Source organism: Brassica napus, chromosome A4 (assembly GCF_020379485.1).
Source record: "Brassica napus cultivar Da-Ae chromosome A4, Da-Ae, whole genome shotgun sequence".
NCBI lineage: Eukaryota > Viridiplantae > Streptophyta > Magnoliopsida > Brassicales > Brassicaceae > Brassica > Brassica napus.
Genome location: NC_063437.1, coordinates 3,089,450 through 3,108,161, shown reverse-complemented (window position 1 = coordinate 3,108,161; position 18,712 = coordinate 3,089,450). Strand labels below are relative to the sequence as shown.

Below are 18,712 nucleotides of genomic sequence, written 5' to 3'. Positions count from 1 at the left end.
TGATCAAACACATCACGTATACTCCTTAGAACGTAACCGGCGACTCTCTAGAGCTTCCTCCGTTCTATCAATAAACCTGTCTCCCTTCAGCTTCTCTGTAAAGTCTCTTACTTTACTTTAAGCTGTTTAAGACATGATTATCTTGTCTGGTGATCTGTGTTCTCTTTTGCCAATGTAGATACTCGTCTCCCTTCAGCTGCCACAGCCGTTTAAGACGTTCTCTCAGGTATATCTTTTTCCGAAGTCTACTTTTATTCATCGACTTCAATCATCCTTTACTAACTCTGTTTGATTTCCCTTAGCTTCTCCACCTTGAGCTAAGTACCATGTGCCTCGCTTCCACAACGTCCCTGCAGGTAATCTTTTGCTACTCCTAAACCTTCCCATTATCGCTTAAGAAATAATCCGGAGTTATTAACTCATTATTTCTTCCTTTTGCGAGACATCTTCGATAATGGAGTTACCTGCGACGTTCTTGAGTTTTTACTCGTTGATGTTGAGGAGATCACAGCAGAGATCAAACTTAGGCCCGGGTAAGGCTTTAGTTAGAAAATCTGCAGGAATCTTGCTAGTATGGATCTTAGATAGGTGAACCTTGCCTTCTGCTACAACGTCTCTTATGAAGTGGTATTTAGTGTCTATGTGTTTAGTTCTTTCGTGATGAACATGATTCTTTGCTAGGGCTATAGCACTTTGTGAATCGCAGTGAATCTTAACACTTTCTTGTTCAAATCCCATCTCCCCACATAGCCTTCTTAACCATATAGCTTCTTTCGCGGCTGTAGTAAGAGCCATGTACTCTGCTTCAGTCGTTGAAAGAGCTACCACGTCTTGTAGACTTGATTTCCAGCTAACCGTGTTTCCCCAAACTTGAAACACGAATCCTGTAACTGATCTTCTTCGGTCAAGGTCAGTAGCATAATCCGAGTCACAAAATCCTTGAATACTAAACTCTGAGTGCTTAGTAAACGTTAGACACCTTTTTGTAGCACCCTTAAGATATCGTAAAACCCATTTTGCTGCTAGCCAATGCTCTCTTCCCGGTTCTGACATGAAACGGCTAATGAGTCCAACTGCATAGCCTAAGTCAGGTCTTGAACCGACCATGGCGTACATTATACTACCAACCACGCTTGCGTATGGTATGTCTGCCATGAAGCTTCCTTCTTCTTCTTTTTGATCTTTCGTAAGACTCTTCAGTTTAAATTGAGTTGAGGTAGGCGTATTCACAGCCTTGGCTTCAGTCATATTGAATGATTTCAGAACCTTCTCTAAATAGTTCTCTTGAGACAGTTTTAAAATTCCTTTCTTTCTGTCTCTTATGATGTCCATTCCTAATATTCTTGAAGCTTTTCCCAAATCTTTCATCTCAAACTCTTTGCTTAAACTCTCTTTGACGCTTCTGATTTCTTGTTCATCTCCCGAAGCTATGAGCATGTCGTCGACGTATAAAAGTAAGTACACGGCTTGTTCTGTGTTCACGTTTCTCATGTAAACACAAGGATCTTCCTTGCTTCTTACAAACCGCTGGCTCTTCATGAAACTATCAAACTTGAGATTCCATTGCCTTGGAGATTGTTTCAATCCATACAAAGACTTCTTTAGTAAACAGACTTTATTTTCATCTCCTTTCTTTATGAATCCTTCTGGCTGATTCATTAAGATTCTTTCTTCCAAATCTCCATGAAGAAAAGCTGTTTTAACGTCCATCTGCTCTAGCTCATAATCTTTATTAACCACGAGAGATAACATCAATCTGATCGACACATGCTTCACTACAGGTGAAAACACTTCATTGTAGTCGATCCCCTCCTTTTGAGAAAATCCCTGAGCCACCAATCTGCCTTTATACCTCGGTTCTTCAACTCCGGGTATTCCAGGCTTTAACTTGAAGATCCATTTGCTGCCTATAACTTTTGCATTCTCGGGTTTTTCAATCAGTATCCATGTGCCAGCTCTTTGAAGAGAGTCCATCTCATCTCCGGCAGCGTTCTTCCAAAACTTGCTTTTCTTGCTCATCATAGCTTCTTTAAATGACTTTGGCTCGTCGATTTCTATCTCTTCAGATGCGGCTAAAGCATAAGCTGCGAAATCAGTATCTTCATACCTAGAAGGAGGTCTGATTTGTCTTCGCACTCTGTCTCGTGCGAGCATATATCTTTCGATTTCGGTTTCTTCTACTTCTGTGTTTTCATCTACTTCTTCAGAACTGGTTTCTTCTGAATTTTCTGATTCTTCAGTTTCAGAAACTCCACCTTGAACAGGTGACTTCTCTACATCTGCGGAACTAGGCCCTTCGATTAGAGGTTCTCTGAAAGTAACTCTTCTGATCTCTTTCTTACTTTCTTTCTGTTCCTCTTTAGTTTCCGAGTGTTTAGGTAAATCTTCTTCATTAAACACCACGTTCCTACTTGTAACGCATTTGCCTTCCTCGGGTAACCAAACACGGTATCCTTTAACTCCAAATGGATATCCCATGAAAATGCCTTTTAACGCTCTTGGACTTGTTTTCTCTTGGATCGTGTGGACATACGCTGAGCAGCCAAATAGCCTCAGATGGTTCAACTCAGGTTTCTTTCCTGTCCACATCTCTTCAGGAAGTCTGTAGTCTATGGCTGAGCTAGGGGATCGATTTATAATGTTGACAGCCGTTGATGCAGCTTCTGCCCAGAAGTCTTGACCCAATCCTGCTTCTGCAAGCATACACCTAACTTTTTCCATGATCGTCCTATTCATCCTTTCAGACACACCGTTTTGTTGCGGTGTGTAATGACAAGTCTTGTGCCTTTTGATACCTGAGTCTTTGCAAAGTTTGTCAAACTGTTTATTGCAAAACTCTAATCCATTATCCGTTCTAAGACACTTGATTTTCTTCCCGATCTGATTTTCCACGGCTTCCTTCCATTCTTTAAACTTGCTAAACGCCTCATCTTTGGATTTTAGGAAGTAAATCCAAACCTTACGAGAATAGTCATCTATGAAGCTTATAAAATACTTGCACCCTCCTAGACTATCCGGAGTAGACGGTGCACCCCATAAATCAGAGTGTATGTATTCCAAGACCTCTTTCTAAGTGTGCTTGGCCGCAGAGAAGCTTTGCTTGTGAGACTTTCCCAGAACGCAAGTCTCACAGAACTCCAATTTATCGACTTCTTTGTTAGACAGGTATCCTTCCTTTACAAGCACATTTAAGTTCTTTAAACTCATGTGCCCTAGCCGGGAGTGCCAAATCTTCGTCATGTCCACATCTGCTCGTGTCACATTAGCCTCCCCTTTCATAACTGTTCCTTGCAAGTAATACAATCCTTCATGGTACTTACCGGATAAAATCTCTTTCCCATCTTTGAAGAAACGTATCATGAAGTTTTCTCCTTCGTATTTGCAACCTGCTCGTTCTAGCATCCCGTAGGATATTAGATTCCTGCTCATATTAGGCATATATCTTACATCTGTAAGAATAACCACGGTTCCGTCGGGTCTCACGATCCTTATCTTGCCAATCCCTTTGACGTCGCAGTGAGTGTTGTTTGCCATCAAAACTTTGCCTCTTTGAAATTCGACAAGGTCAAATAGAACGTCTTTGTTGGGTGTCATATGGAAAGAACAACCAGAATCCATGACCCATTCTGAACCGGCGTCGTGTGTACTAACTGTTAGTACAAAAGGCTGCTTAGGCTCTTCAGCTACATTAGCAGCTCTATGCGTTTTCTTTTCAGGACATTCCCGCTTCCAATGTCCTTCCTTCCCGCATGTCCAGCATCCTTTGTTGTTCTTATCGTATCTTGGCTTTGATTTAGATCGCCCGTGCCTGCTTTTAGATCTGCCTTTACCGTTTCGGTTTCCTCCTTTATTAGATGATCTTCCCCTGTCTTCCACGTATAGTCCTTCATCTTGTGATTTTGAAAGCTTTCCACTTTCAAGTAACTCTCGTTCCTTTGACCTTGCGGCACCTGTTACTTCATTGATCTTGAGAGTATCTCTGCCATATTTGAGAGTTTCCTTAAGATGATCATACATACGCGGCATTGAGTTTAGTAACAGGATAGCTTGAACTTCTTCTGAGACATCCACGTTCAAGTTACTTAGGTCTGCTACTAACTTTAGAAAATCATCAACGTTTGCATCTATGTCCTTAGAATCATTCATCTTGAACGTGTAGAACTTATGTTGTAAGTAGATACGATTCGGCAAAGAGGTTTCTGTGTACAGCGTGTTTAATGCGGTCCACATAGCAGCAGCGGTTTCACAATGGCTGATCTTCCGTAGAACTTGGTTACCTACGTTGACTATGATGAGGTCTTTGGCCTTCTCCGACTTTTCAAGTTTAGCGGGATCAATCTTTGAGCTTGATTCCGTAGTTCCATCTCCTGTGACTTTTGTATCTCCTTCTGCTTCCTCTTTTGGCGGATCCAACAGAAGGGTCTCATCAGTTAGAATGTCCTTTAGCCCTAGGACTCCAAAGTGAGCCATCATACGAACTTTCCACAGCGAGAAATCTCCGGTTCCTTCGAACCTATCAATTTCGATCCTAGTTTTTCCCATCCCTTAAGCACCTGCAATCTAACCTGGATTGCTCTGATACCACTTGTTAGGAATTCAATCCTACTTGTGCTTTGGAATAACTTTATGAATCAAACGTATTCTTATTTAATATCTTAAAGAAGTTTCACAATAACAATAATAGAGATCACAAGTGTGATAACCAAACTAAGAACTCTAAGAACTTATTTGCTATGCTCTTGATCTCTCTCTATGCCTTTGTTATTTGCTTTGTATCGGATGATCGTAACCTTCACCTATGGCCTTCTTATATACTGGATCACGTATTCCTTGTCCTCTGTAGCTTTGTATATTTTCCTATTGTCTTTGGGAAAATATTGGCCGACATTCTTGACAAAAGGAAACTAACGTTCCTTTGGTTTTGTGCAGGTTTCATTGCTGGGCTGGGAAAGGGCTTGAAGTATTAAAGTTGAGGCCCACTTTACATAGTTTGCTAGGATCTCGGTATGTGTGTGTTGTACGGAAATTGATAGCTGTAACCTCAAGATAGACGCCTATGAAACTACACCACACCATTGTAGGGGCGAAATTCTGTCTTACAAGATTGCGCAAGCAAGCCTCTATCAAACTACAATCAGTGAAATGATAATGGGAGAAAGATAAATATCCTGTAACTATTTACAATGGTTTAGAAATCTAGTAATATTTATAAGGGTTTATAAATGATCTACAAGTGTGAAGCATACGTATGATTGATTTGCATTTGTACTTTGGAATAACAATCTAAGATATATTTTTTTCCTTGTTCTTTTCAAAGAAAGCAAGATGGATCAATCATAATGCAATTGTGAAAAGTCATATAGAGAACCCTTTTGTATTCCAAAGAGTGAATTTCAAAAGATGGCAACAGAAGATGTTGTGTTATCTCACTACACTGAATCTTGGACAGTGTTTGACTTTTGAAGGACCAGAGTCACCTGTAGAAGATGATATTCCTGATGAAATATTTAAATCATCAGAGATATGGACACAAAAAGAGTTTTTGTGCACAAACTATATTCTTAACACTTTGAACGATTCTCTCTATGATGTTTATCATATATTCCAAACTTCAAATCAGTTGTGGGAATCATTAAAGAAGAAATACAAGTCTGAAGTTGCAAGCGTTAAGACGTTGACTGTGCAAAAGTTCTTAAACTTTATGGTGAAACAAGTGGAAGAAATTCTAAGTCATTATTCATGAAAGATATGAGATTGGCTGTTATAGTTCTTGGAATTAGAGTTAAACAAGAGTCAGATGGTATGATATTCACTTACTCAATTTCATTACGAGAAAGAAAAAGTTACAATGGCAAGTCAAGACGTATAAAACGTACTCATGCATGACAATTGCTTTCTAATGGGGTGATAGCATTGGATTACATTAGATCAAAGGAAAAATTAGTTGATCCTTTGACTAAAGGTCTACCTAAAAAGCAAGTTGTATTCATTTCGAGGGGAATGGGTCTCAAGCCAACACAATGAGTCATCACTTGATGGAAACCTAACCTAGCAACATTGGAGATCCCATGGCTAGGTTCAATAGGCAAACTAGTTGAGGAACACTCAAGAAGTTTTATACATTTCTCATTCCTATGAAATAATAATGTGTATCCATTGATAAATAAGAGTTGAATAATTTATTTTTAATAATGCTAGTATCTTTGGTAGAAGAGAGATATAGTGGACTATCTTTAACTAATATTACCTAATACTGTAGTCGGTAAGGTCATTTTTTCTTGTAGTGTAATATATCAAGCTGTTATAGAATATATAAATGCGGACTCGAAATATAAATGTCTGTCTAGTATATATTCACCAACTCGGTCTAAATATCATCTAATTCTAGAACAACAAAAAAAATTACTTATTTAACTAGTTTGGGTAATATTTGAATCCATACGGGTAATATCCAAATCCGAATTGATATCTGAAGATAACCAAACATAAGTATACTTAACCCTATATTTCTAGCTTACTTCTCTCATTTTATTCAAAATATTTATATTAATGATGCTTATTTCTAAAAATTAGATAATATACATATAATTATGGACAAAATTATTTGCTACTCAATTAAAATATATATCAAGCTCTTGTTTCTTGCATTAATAAAATTTGCATCTAAAATTTCAAACCAACAACGAAATTAGTGTCTTTTTATTTTAAAAGTTTTATCTCTAGACCTATTAATAGTTTAAATTTTTAAAAATTAGAAAACAAGTTAAAATATTTTATATACAAAAAAACTTAAACAATTTATTTATTTTTTCTTCAAAATTTAAATATCCAAACCCGGCCCAAAATTACCAAACCTGAACATTAAATACATGAACCCGACTCGAAGTGTAGAAATATCCGAATGGGCTTTATGCTTTTATACTAAAATACCAGATACGAACCCAAACGTGTAACCGAACACCAACCCCTACGATATATGATCATCATTTGTATCTTGCTTGAACAATATAAAAGTTAAACCATTGATCACAAAATTTTCAATGTGGGACTTTTACCATTTTTAATATTGTATAGTCATTTTTAAAAATTCGAAATATAACCTATAAGAAAAAATCTAAATTTTTTAATTTTGTGCTTAACGTGATTGTTTAATTTCTTTTAATAGTATAAAATTAAACAGAAAAGAGAGGGGTTAGAAAAATTGTTGTCAAATATGTATTTTTCATAATAATTAATTATCATATATATGTTAACCATATTAGGTTATTATGTAGATTTTATTTAAAGAAAGAAAAAATATTCTTTTGTACACTACTAATTAATTTGATAGTTATTTTAATAAAAATCATAGTATATGTTTATATGGACCAACTTATTTTTCTAACAATTCTAAGAATTATTCTCGTGATGACACGTGGCTACGAAAATATGTTGTAATGCTCCAAGATTAATATATAGGGGATTCCCTAGCAATTTAATTTTGGACTAACAAAATTCTCTATTGATTCTCAAGCCACCACGTTAGCAAAATTAACATTTTACTTACGTGACAACTCAGCATGATACTTTTTTTAATTAATACAAACTAAAGGTTATAACTTTTTAAATGATTCTCTATTAATATATAGGGGGATAAGTTATCTTTTTTTTTTAGCAAAGTTTCCAAAAGTTATGGTTGAATCAGCCGTAGACTTATAAGCCATAACCCAATTTTAGTGAATACGATATTAAAGGTTTACTTCAGTTATGTGGTATTCATTAAATTTCAGTTTTTCTCCTTGTTTGCCGTTTTTACTTATTCCTATTTTAAGAATTGAAAACACTCTATATACCTTAATTTGACAATGAGGTACATAGAACATTCAATTAATTAAAAAAAAATCATAAACGAAGAGAAAAAAAGCATGTATAAAAGAGAAAAAGTAGTTTCCTTCTCTATTATTCTTATGATACCTTTGTTAATTTTGACAGGTAATTTATATAACACATATATAAGTGTTGTGAATGGTTTATGGTTTTGCGATTTATAAAATTTTATGTATTCTCTTTTTTTTTTTTGTCAACTTCTATTCTCACTTAAAGTCACTATTTCAACAGAAAAAATAAATGCTAATGCTGCTAAGGATTTCGAGCGCCGTTGTCGTGGAATTCCACTCGAAAATGCACCGCCGTATATGTGTCATAAACCAAACCGTGATGCTGAATGTTTGCGTCTTTGCAAGGAGTCAGGCCCAAAAACTGGATTTTACTTTGGTACGTGTGCTGTTAAGGACAATAAACACTATTGCCACTGCTACAATAATATATGCGGTCCACCACTACCACCAATAAAAGGGCCACCACCTCGTGTGTAGAACGGAAAATAAATAAATAAATAAATAAATATATATATATATATATATATATTTGTTTTTTCCAATAATTTCTCTTTAATACTTTTTTAATATGAAACTGTAAAATAAAATAAGATTTTCTTAAAAACGAAATAATAACTATATATTTATATTATCTCCATCTATTTATAGATCGGTTGGAAAATACAATTTATACTTTGTTGTAAAACTTTATGTGTCCCTATAGATCAGCGAAAAATAATATTCATAGAAATTTCACCTCTATGTATTTGCAACTATACAGAATCTACTCAATTAATTTAGAGTCTCGTATTTTATCTACCATTGACAAGTTATAGTAGGACCATCTGATTAACTACTTAATGTGACATATTTAATTATTTACACTAAATTTTAATAATCAATAAATATATTAATAATAAATCAATTTTAGTTAGAAATTTGAATTTTATTTTTTGTTATAACAAAATCTGTTGAGAAAAAATCTAACAAAATCCTACCAAACGTTTTGTTATTCTTTTTAAAAATAGTGCATTATAATTTCGTAATTAGTAATGTAATCTTATTAAAATAATGATAATTGAAATTTATCACACACAACAGAAAATAAAAATTCTATGCTATTTTATGAATTTTAGAATTAAAGTCTATATTATATTAAAATAGATGTGCTTTATAAATTAAATATGAAACAATATACTAAATTGGTATTAACAGATTTTTTTAAGAAAGAAAAAACAGTTTCATTTAAATAAATTATCATTCATCGTCAAAATGGGTTAAAATTCGTAAACTATGTAATATTTTATACAAAACTAAAATTATTGACATTTGTTAAACTTTTATATCCATGACTATATATTATCGTCTAATTTGTTTGGAAACTCGCAACAATATATTATCTATGCATCATTGAGGAAATTTCAATTCTACCACAAGTTTGATACCACTTTTCAAATTTACCATTAATTAATGACTATTTTCAAAAATACCTTACATTTGTAAAAGGGGAAATTTTACTTTTACACTTTGTTGGATACCACTTTTCAACTTTACCATAAGTCTAAGGACATTTTCAGAAATACCACTTTCATTAGTGAGCAAAAGATAATAATACCCTTACCTTATCTTCTTCTCCACCATCGGTTTCTCTCCCTCTTCCCGAGTCCCCGTCGTCTCTCTCTCACCGTCGAGTCACCGTCGTCTCTCTCTCCTTCTAGCGTCTCTCTCTCACCGTCTAGTTCCGGCGTGTCTCTCTCACCGTAGACTTCCGGCGACGAAATCGATTCAAAATCTCCAAGATGTCGACTCCTATACGTGATTCACAACTTGTATGTCTCTAATTTCTGTATTTGTTTGTTCTCTAATTTCTGTATTTTTTTGTTTGATTCGATTTTGTGCTTTCTCTTATCGAAAAATCAAACAAGGTTCTCTTAGATATCTCATTTAAAGAGGTCGATCTAAGAGAAACTGATTTCATAGTGAAACGTTGAGAGTGAAAACATTGAGTATTTGAAAACTTAAATCTGGTTTTGAAGTTATATTAAGATTGATCTGAATGGTTTCAGCTAAGAAATAGATTTTCCGATAGTGAAAACTGCATATTAAGGAAGAGATAAGTTACGATAGTGAAAACTGAATATTAAAGAATTATAACCCCTTATAAATCTGGGTTTCATGAGATTGTTGATAAATACAACTCAATGATTTATAAGTGAAGAAAAAGATGCATGAAACAAAAGTCACAGGTACAAAAGTCACAGATCACGAAGCCATGGCAAACATGAAGACTAAGTTTATGGCTTTATGGGATGGGTTTTCTACTGATCGTAAGTTGAATCATTCACCTTTCAGATCACTCTAGTGCAGTCTAGAGCATGCTCTACTTGGATACAGTAGTTTTTAAATGAGTATAATGGTTGCTTCGTAGCGAATGCGAGGGTGATGGTACTTGCTGCAACAAACAGATCATCAGAGTTTGATGAACCAATAATGAGGCGTCTTCCTCAAGCCTTTGAGATTGGAATGCCTGAACGTAAGGAGAGAGCTGAGATATTGAAAGTGACGCTGAAGGGAGAGAGGGTGGAGCCCGATATTGACTACGATCACTTAGCTCGTCTATGCGGAGGCTACACCGGATCAGACATCTTTGAGCTCTGCAAGAAAGCAGCTTACTTCCCTATCAGAGAAATCCTAGAGGAAGAGAGAAAATGGAGACCATGTCCTCTAAGTTTCATATGAAAATGTCCAATGCTGTTGCAGTCACCAAATTTGCAAGTGTTGATGTTGTGAGTTGCTATCATTTTGTTTGTCAGGTACCTAGGCCATTGTCACAGTTGGATTTGGAGAAAGTTCTTGCTACGTCGAAGAAGACGCAAGTTGCAGCAGGCGAGTATTGTGGATTGAGATGGTCAAGGGAACCAGATGAGGTGGAAGCAGCTACTTAGGTATTTTTTTTTGTTTGAAGAAAGTCAACGAAGGTAGGTTTAGAACATGTCGATCTAAGGGAAAGAGTTTCAATAGTAAACATTGAATTTTTGAAAAATTATAAACCATTATAAATCTGGGTTCAAGTAATTTTAGGATTTTCGTTCCTCTATTATCCAAAAAACAAATAAGGTTGATTTAGACTTGTCATTTGAATAGTTCTTGTTAGGAGAAAGATTTTCGGATAGTGAACATTGCATTTTAAAGAATTATAACCTCTTATAAATCTTGGGTTTAGGATATTGTCGATAGTACAACTCAATGCAATACAAGATTTTATAATTAAAGGTTGTAAACAGGAGTTAATCATATATGTCTATAAAAAACATATAAATGTGTGAATTTGAAAAGTCTCGTCTTTTGTTATCATATATTCTTTGTAAGGTTGTTATCGAAATATATAAACATTATGATTGGATAAGGTATTTTTAGACCATGATTAAAAGTTAACATCATTTTTTATTTCGTATTGCAGCTAGATAGCAATGAATTGCACATCTTTGAGATTGCCTCTGAGGATTTATGAAGCTGGAACAGAACCAGTAGACAATTCAAAAGTGATTATCCAATCGGTGTCTTTGCAATAATGTGAAGTGTTTATAAAAGATTATAAATGTAGTTTTATAGGAGTTTATTAAATTATAAATTAGAGATTTGTAGAGACTTATAAAACGTTGTTTATTCTTTGTTACATCTTGTGGTTAATACAGTGTTTGGATTCCCTGAGGAATACAAACATTTCGTGAACCCAACACCTCCTGATCTTGATAACATGGATCTTGACGGTTCAACAAGGATATAAAATGAAGAAAAGCTAATGGGAACAAGGATTTGTGAATTTACATTTTGCAACGTATGATATAAGGCAATAACACATGAAAGAAGATAAAAATAAAGAGCAAAGGAGAGATGAAAAGCAAATAAGAGTTTATAAATCATTTATAAAAGTTTATAAAACAATTTGCAAAGTTTATAATCTTTTTATAAAGGTTTATAAAACAATTAATAAAGTCTATAAACCATTTATAATTGTTTATAAAAATGTTATGAAAGTTTATAAACAATTTATAAGGGATATGCATACAATTTATAAGGTTTATTGGTTTATGAATCACATAGAAAGTCTATGAAATCATTTATAAGAGGCTATAACAATTTATAAAGACTTGTAAAATAATATTTATAAGGATATATAAATAATTAATAAGAGTTTATAAATCATTTATAAAATTTTATTAAAAACAATTTATAAATATTATAAACCTTTTATAAAGGTTTACAAATTATTTGTAAGAGTCTATAAACCATCTATAAAGGCTTATAAAACAATTTATAAAGTATATAAACAATTTATAAATGTTTATTAAAAAAATTATAAAAGTTTATAAATCATTTATAAGGGGTATGTATATAATTTATAAGGTTTATAGAGGTATATACAGGTTTAGAAATCAATTGGAGATCTTAAATCAATTATAAGAGTCTATAACCATTTAGAAAAGCTTATTAAACAAGTTATAAGAGTTAATAAAATAATTTTCTAGGGTTTATAAAGGTATGTAAATAATTTATAAGAGTTTATAAAATATTTATAAAAACAATTTATATGAATATGTTCTAAACAACCGACTTCGTCAACTCTTTAATGTTGTTCAATTCAGTCTTTGAATGTGTGTGAGTTTCTCTCTACAACATTAGTCATGCAGTTATTTACTAAAAGTGAAATTTGTTCAAATTTTTTAGACCTTTATAAAATATAAATCTGGATTTCAGGATATTTTCAAAAGTACAACTCGACGATTTATAAGTCTTTATAAAAAAGTTTTTAAATAAGAGTTCAAGTAATTTTAGGATTTGCTTTCTTCTGTTATCCAAAAAGCAAATAAGGCTTTGTTGGACTTGTTATTTGAATAATTCTGGTTAAGATTAAGATTTTCGGATAGTGAACACTGCATTAATTATAATTCTTTATAAATCTGGATTTCAGGATATTATTAAAAGTACAACTTGACGATTTATAAGTCTCTTTTTTTTTTTTTTTTTTTGTGAAACTACGATTTATAAGTCTATATAAAGAAGTTTTTAAACAAGAGTTGATCGGATATGTCTATTAAAACATATAAATGTGTGAACTTGAGAAGTCTTGTGAGGAATGCTAGGCAGAATAAGTATAAGGAACTCAAAAATGATTTATAAACGTTTATAAACTGATTTATAATGGGTTACAAGTTAAGTTTTCTAAAGTCCCTCAAAAAGACAATTAACACAAAAAGACATATCTGGTGAAAGAGCCACGTCCTTCAGCAAGGGATATACTGTCTCAACCCTCTATGTAGACTGTACAGAGACCATGCTTGTGATTAGAATCAAACAAGCTCATTTCATGGTTTAGTTTTATAAATACTACTACTTACCTTAACTCCTGTGGATGGAGAAGAGAATGTGAGAAGCACCAAGATCTTAAATGAAGGAAGTGGAATCAGCGGCTCGCCCTCCCTAAAAGCTCCATCTACAAGTATGGTTTGAGCCCTTGGATGCGACAACATCCTAATTAAGAGATGTCTGAAGAAGATGAGAGAGAAGAATGTATTACCAAGCCAACTCTGCAACTTTTATAAAGCGTTATAAATATGTAATTCTTTGATCGCACAAACCACGTTCTAGTTCAGAGTCCCTCTTACTTCTTCAAACAGCTCACCAACCTGGTCGATCTTCAAAATCTGAACGCAAGCCAATCACATATTATTCCTACGCATCAGCACTAGCTCACTTCCAAAAACAAGATTCAAAAATAATATGCTTTCGTAACTCAACAAACTCATCTCCATCTCCACTGCTTCTTTAGATATTATACACAAAACAAGACATAAAAATGAATCTCATAAAGTACCAAACATAACGTTACATCAAAATACCAACCTTCTACCTCATATATTGCACATACTAAACTTTGCTAGTCAAACTACAAATAGTAGCATTGTATTACCTCAAGAAAGTGAGGTACTTGATATGCATATCACCACATATATTCTCCACAGCATCCTTTAAATCTAAAAGCTCACAGCACACCTTTGTAATTCCCTGCAACATTACCAGATCAACCAAAAGAAGAAGTAATCATGGAATAATATTACTCTTACGTTAGTAATTAAATATATGTTAAGCTCTATGTCTTTTGATTGCTAACAAATCAACAGTAAGATTCGAAAGGACTCAATTTATAAGGTCTTATAAATTTGAGATTTGAAAACTTCATGAGAAAAATTTCGTTTTCCTTTCGAGAAACAGATCGATTTTGATAAACCAACCTACAATTACAGAAAGAGACGAAAATCACCATCTATTATCCTCTTACCTTTGTTAGCGTTTCTTAGGTGTAGGGAAAGAGATCGTCTCGTTCGTCTGAGCTTGTAGAGTCTGTCAGCTTCATCGGAGAACTCGTCTTCGTTAGATCTCGCCGGAAAACTCGTCATCAGATCTCGTCGGAAACTCTTCAGTGTTCGTAAATCTCGCCGAGAACTCGTCTTGTTCGTTTGAGCTCATCAGCAGCGTCGTCGGATCTTGCCGTATAACTAGTCAGAAATTTTGCCGGAGAACTCCTCAGCGCCGGAGAACTCGTCAACATCGTCTGATTCGTCGGATTTGATTACATGTATCGTTCATTTTGGATCTGAGATTTGAAGAAATCTTTGGGGAAGAAGAGAATAGTTTTAGGTTTAATTAATTAGGGGTATAATGGTATTTTACCTATTAAAATTTTAATGGTAAAATTGGTTAGTGTAAAGTTGAAAAGTGGTATTAGAAAAGTGGTATTAGTGGCAATTCCCCTTTGTAAAATAACACTAAGCTAATTTTTTAAAATATTTATAGAACATTTATCGACACAACCTTAACCTCTTAATACTAAACCCTAAACAGTAATTACTAAAGCATAAACCCAAATGTTAGTATAATTTTTTATTGGTGGTATTTTTGAAAAGTGGCACTTCACTTGTGGTATTTCTAATAATTTCTCATAATTATATACAAAATAATAGTATATATCTAAGCTTTAGTTCATTTCTTATTTTACAGAATATGTTACTAGAATTTTTTGAAATTTTAATAATTAACTAAAAATATTAATGACAAATCAATTTTTCTTATAAATTTAATGTTTCTTTTAATTATAACAAAATATGTTGAGAAAAATATACAAAATCTAAGAAGAGTTCAAATATATTTTTAATAAAATATTGAATTAATTTAGTAAGAAATCTTCAAAAAAAAATATAATGTTCCAAATTAAAAAAATAATTGTGTAATTTTCTAAATTTCTCTTGACCAAGTATACAATTTTAAAAATAAATATTGAAAACTCAAAATGATAATATTTCAAATTTTATAAAACGTAAAATCATAGATGCTAAAATATAATTCTTTGAAATGTAACACAAAAAGTTAGGTTGTAAAATCGAAAGTAATATAGTATTCTGAAATCTCAATTTAATAATAAAAAAAATCAAAAAACTTAATGCTGTAGCATTAAAAAAAATCATATATTAATAAAAAAGTATGATAGATACTACTATGTATACAATTTACTAAAACAACAAAGCTATATTATTTAAATATAACAATGTATCTACTTATAAAATTTTGCAAAATACTAAAGTGATAGATGTTAAAGTATTATTTTTGAATACAACATGGAGAGAGAGAGAAATTTTCTCTATTCATCCCTCTTAACTCATCAATATCTTTCATAGGGATGAAAATTATCGTTATGCTTGTCTAAATCTTCGATCATCAGATCAATCTTTTTGTTCTGATTGCAGATTACTCTTCTCTTAGGTGATTTTGTGGTGTCTTTTCAAACTATTTCAATGCTGATTGTCAAATTGAAGAATTTTATCTTTGATAATGGTTTGATTTTAATTTAAAAAGCTCATCCCCTCCTTTACAAAGTCAATTAAATCCCGTTAGTTTCATGTCGGGTATTTTCTTCTTTTGATTATCCTCATATACTTTGTTTATTGGTGTCAATTTTTGCTCTCACTTATTGTGAGCCACTAGATGACATAAATTCTCCTTGATGCAAAGTAATATGTGTTTCGAAACTTAGTAGAATCGGCATCTCTGATGGTCCGATAAAAAGTTTTGTTTTTATCAAAATCGAGCTTTCCTCAGCATTTATCAGTCGAAGATAAAGAAATTGTGGCTGTAAATGGCGGTTTTAGTGGAGGATTGGAGCTAGATGTGATCGGGAAGTTTGGGGAAGACAAAGATACAAGCAATTGCGGAGGAGTTCATAGCGTCGACAACCTCAACGTCACCGGAGTACCACCCTCGGGCATGAAGGACACGTGTTCATCCATATGTTCTACGACATTCCATAAGTGACGCGTGGAGAGAATGATAATCATGTTGCCGACTTCGGCATGGGCCGTGTTTTTAATTTCAATTGAATCTTTGTTTGGGCTTTCATTGTATAAACCTGATCCATGTAAGGCCTTTGTGTTTCATTTCAATGAAATGAAACGTTGACAAAAAAAAAAATAACACAACATGAAAATATAAATTACTATGGTCGGACGGGCGGGTCAGCAATAAGCCAATAAACGAAATAATATAAATTTAATTTAATTTTGATGAAATTTTTGTTTATTTTTAATTACAATTTCACTATTTTACTACAAATTTACTATTTTATTTTAATTATATCACTTCACAAATTAAAACCAGGTAATTAATGGTGTTGAATCACTATCCAAACATGATAAATATCCAAAAAATATAGCTGGTCTTTGAAAAATGAGTAGAAAATGAATCCTCCAACATATGATAAAATAATATTTATTAGTTACCCATATGTTTTCTCAAAATTTGCATAACTCTTTTTAGTTACATATTTCATATTTTCAGTATTAGAAAATAAATATACATACTAAATTATCCATTATATAAAAAGAAGTTTTATTTTGGCTAAATTTGGTTAATGCCATGACCCTAACAATTGTCATCATAAAAAAAACTATCTGACGAAGTATCTCCTCTCGCCTCTCCAGCTCTCCAGCCACTGACCACTACACTGCAGCCATATACACCCAAATGCCTTTACTTTCTCAATAAGACAGCCTCTCTTAAGCCGTTCTCATTCAAGCTTCTTCATAAAAAACTCAGTTTCTAGATCCTCTAAACCGAGAAGAAAGTCAAAAGGAGTTATCATTTTAGTTCATCAGTATGTGAAAAGCTTGAAGCTTTGATATATAAGAGGAGATATTTATACATTAGATTTAATGTAGAGATAAGGATCAAATGAAGAGTGATACAAAAGGGGCCAAGAATGATCTGTGATGACCTTTCATACACACGGGATGTTGGTACCGAATGGGTTCCAGACAATCGAGCATGATGGATCTGTCTCAAGTTATCAAAGAGACAGCTCAATCTCTGTTCTTAAAATTTTTTATTTATGTCAGATTCACCGTAAGTCAATGAAAAATTTCAACCTTTTCTATCATTTGTAGAAAGGTGTGACTGACCATAGCTTCTTTTGTATCTCCAAAGGAACTCTATTTTTTCCTCTATAATTTACACAAAAATAGAGTAACTCTATTATAGTTTAACTTTTGCTCTAATGGTGTTACTCTATAATAGAGTTACTCTATTATAGAGTGAAATATAGAGGAATGTCACTTTTTCATTCCAAATATAGAGTAAAATATGACATTCCTCTATATTCTACTCTATAATTGAGTAATAGAGTAACTCTATTATAGAGTAACACCATTGGAGCAAAAGTTACACTATAATAGAGTTACTTTATTTTTGTGTAAATTATAGAGAAAAAATAAAGTTCCATTGGAGATGCCCTTAGCTATAAATAGTACTATGTGTTCGGTTCTCTATCCAATATGGGTCTTGATACAATTGCCAGTGGTATAGCTTGTTTCTTTATTATTAAATTACTCTGTTTTGTTCTAGCAGCAACTAATGAATTTTTTCTTTTCTTTTGCTGTACCTGGGAAGACTTTTGGAAGGCTTTGGCTCTGAGATCATATCTATCATGGTAATACTGAACTATTAAAAAAAGTCTCAAATGTTTGATTTTCTGTTAGCTGGAATTAATTTGTGGGAGGACCAGCATGTCAGACACCCATAAGCTTGCGGCTTCTCTCTCGAGCGCCATCCAAAAATCTCAGCTGCCGTATTTCAGAGGTAGTTCGAAAGTTGTGTTACAGTAGAGCCCGAACATCATGTCATCAAGTAGGAGAGAGGAGTACGTCGTTATACTCTGGCGAAAGGTTTTTGTGTGAGAAATGAGATGATGAATTTTTGGGAAAAAAACTCATATATTTATAGCTACAAATTCACCGACTGTGAGATAGGGGGAATGCAATGAATGAGAAATCGTGGAAGGAGTGGGGAAATGGAGTTAATTGGAACATTGATGTGAATGATTGAATGCCGAGAAGATTCGTAAAGGTGTCAGTTTTTTAAAGTAGGTGAGAAGTTATGCACCACAACGGAGCCTTCCACCAGAGATTCGCCGGAAATGATTTTCCCTCTTAACCCAGCTGGAGCTCCATATTCCGTTTGACAAACATGAGCTCAACAATAGCGGAAATTCATGACTGCTTTTCTTCGTCAAAGTTGTGAAGGTGAAGACAATTATAATGGGGCCCGATAATTGTATCAGAAGTCCACTTGACTTATGCTTTTAAGCCCAAAGCAATTGTTTCTATCAAATCTTAACTAACCAAATTTCCGAGAGTTAACGAAGTGTTGCGTTTCGAGGATGTGAGACACGTGTCAAGACAGGAGCCTTCGACTTATCTACGTGGCGATGACGTGGCAGCATGAGAGTGAAGCAAACAATATTTTATATA

At 33.5% G+C, this 18,712-nt stretch overlaps 1 long non-coding RNA gene across 1 annotated transcript; it reads left to right on the top strand.

Moving 5' to 3' along the window:
* Window positions 1-7,643: 7,643 nt before the first annotated feature.
* On the top strand, window positions 7,644-11,534 carry LOC111205098. The gene is made up of 5 exons (XR_002657487.2): window positions 7,644-7,971; window positions 8,098-9,685; window positions 10,103-10,183; window positions 10,285-10,801; window positions 11,317-11,534. It is a non-coding gene; the product is annotated as an uncharacterized LOC111205098 (long non-coding RNA).
* The last annotated feature ends 7,178 nt before the right edge of the window (window positions 11,535-18,712 follow it).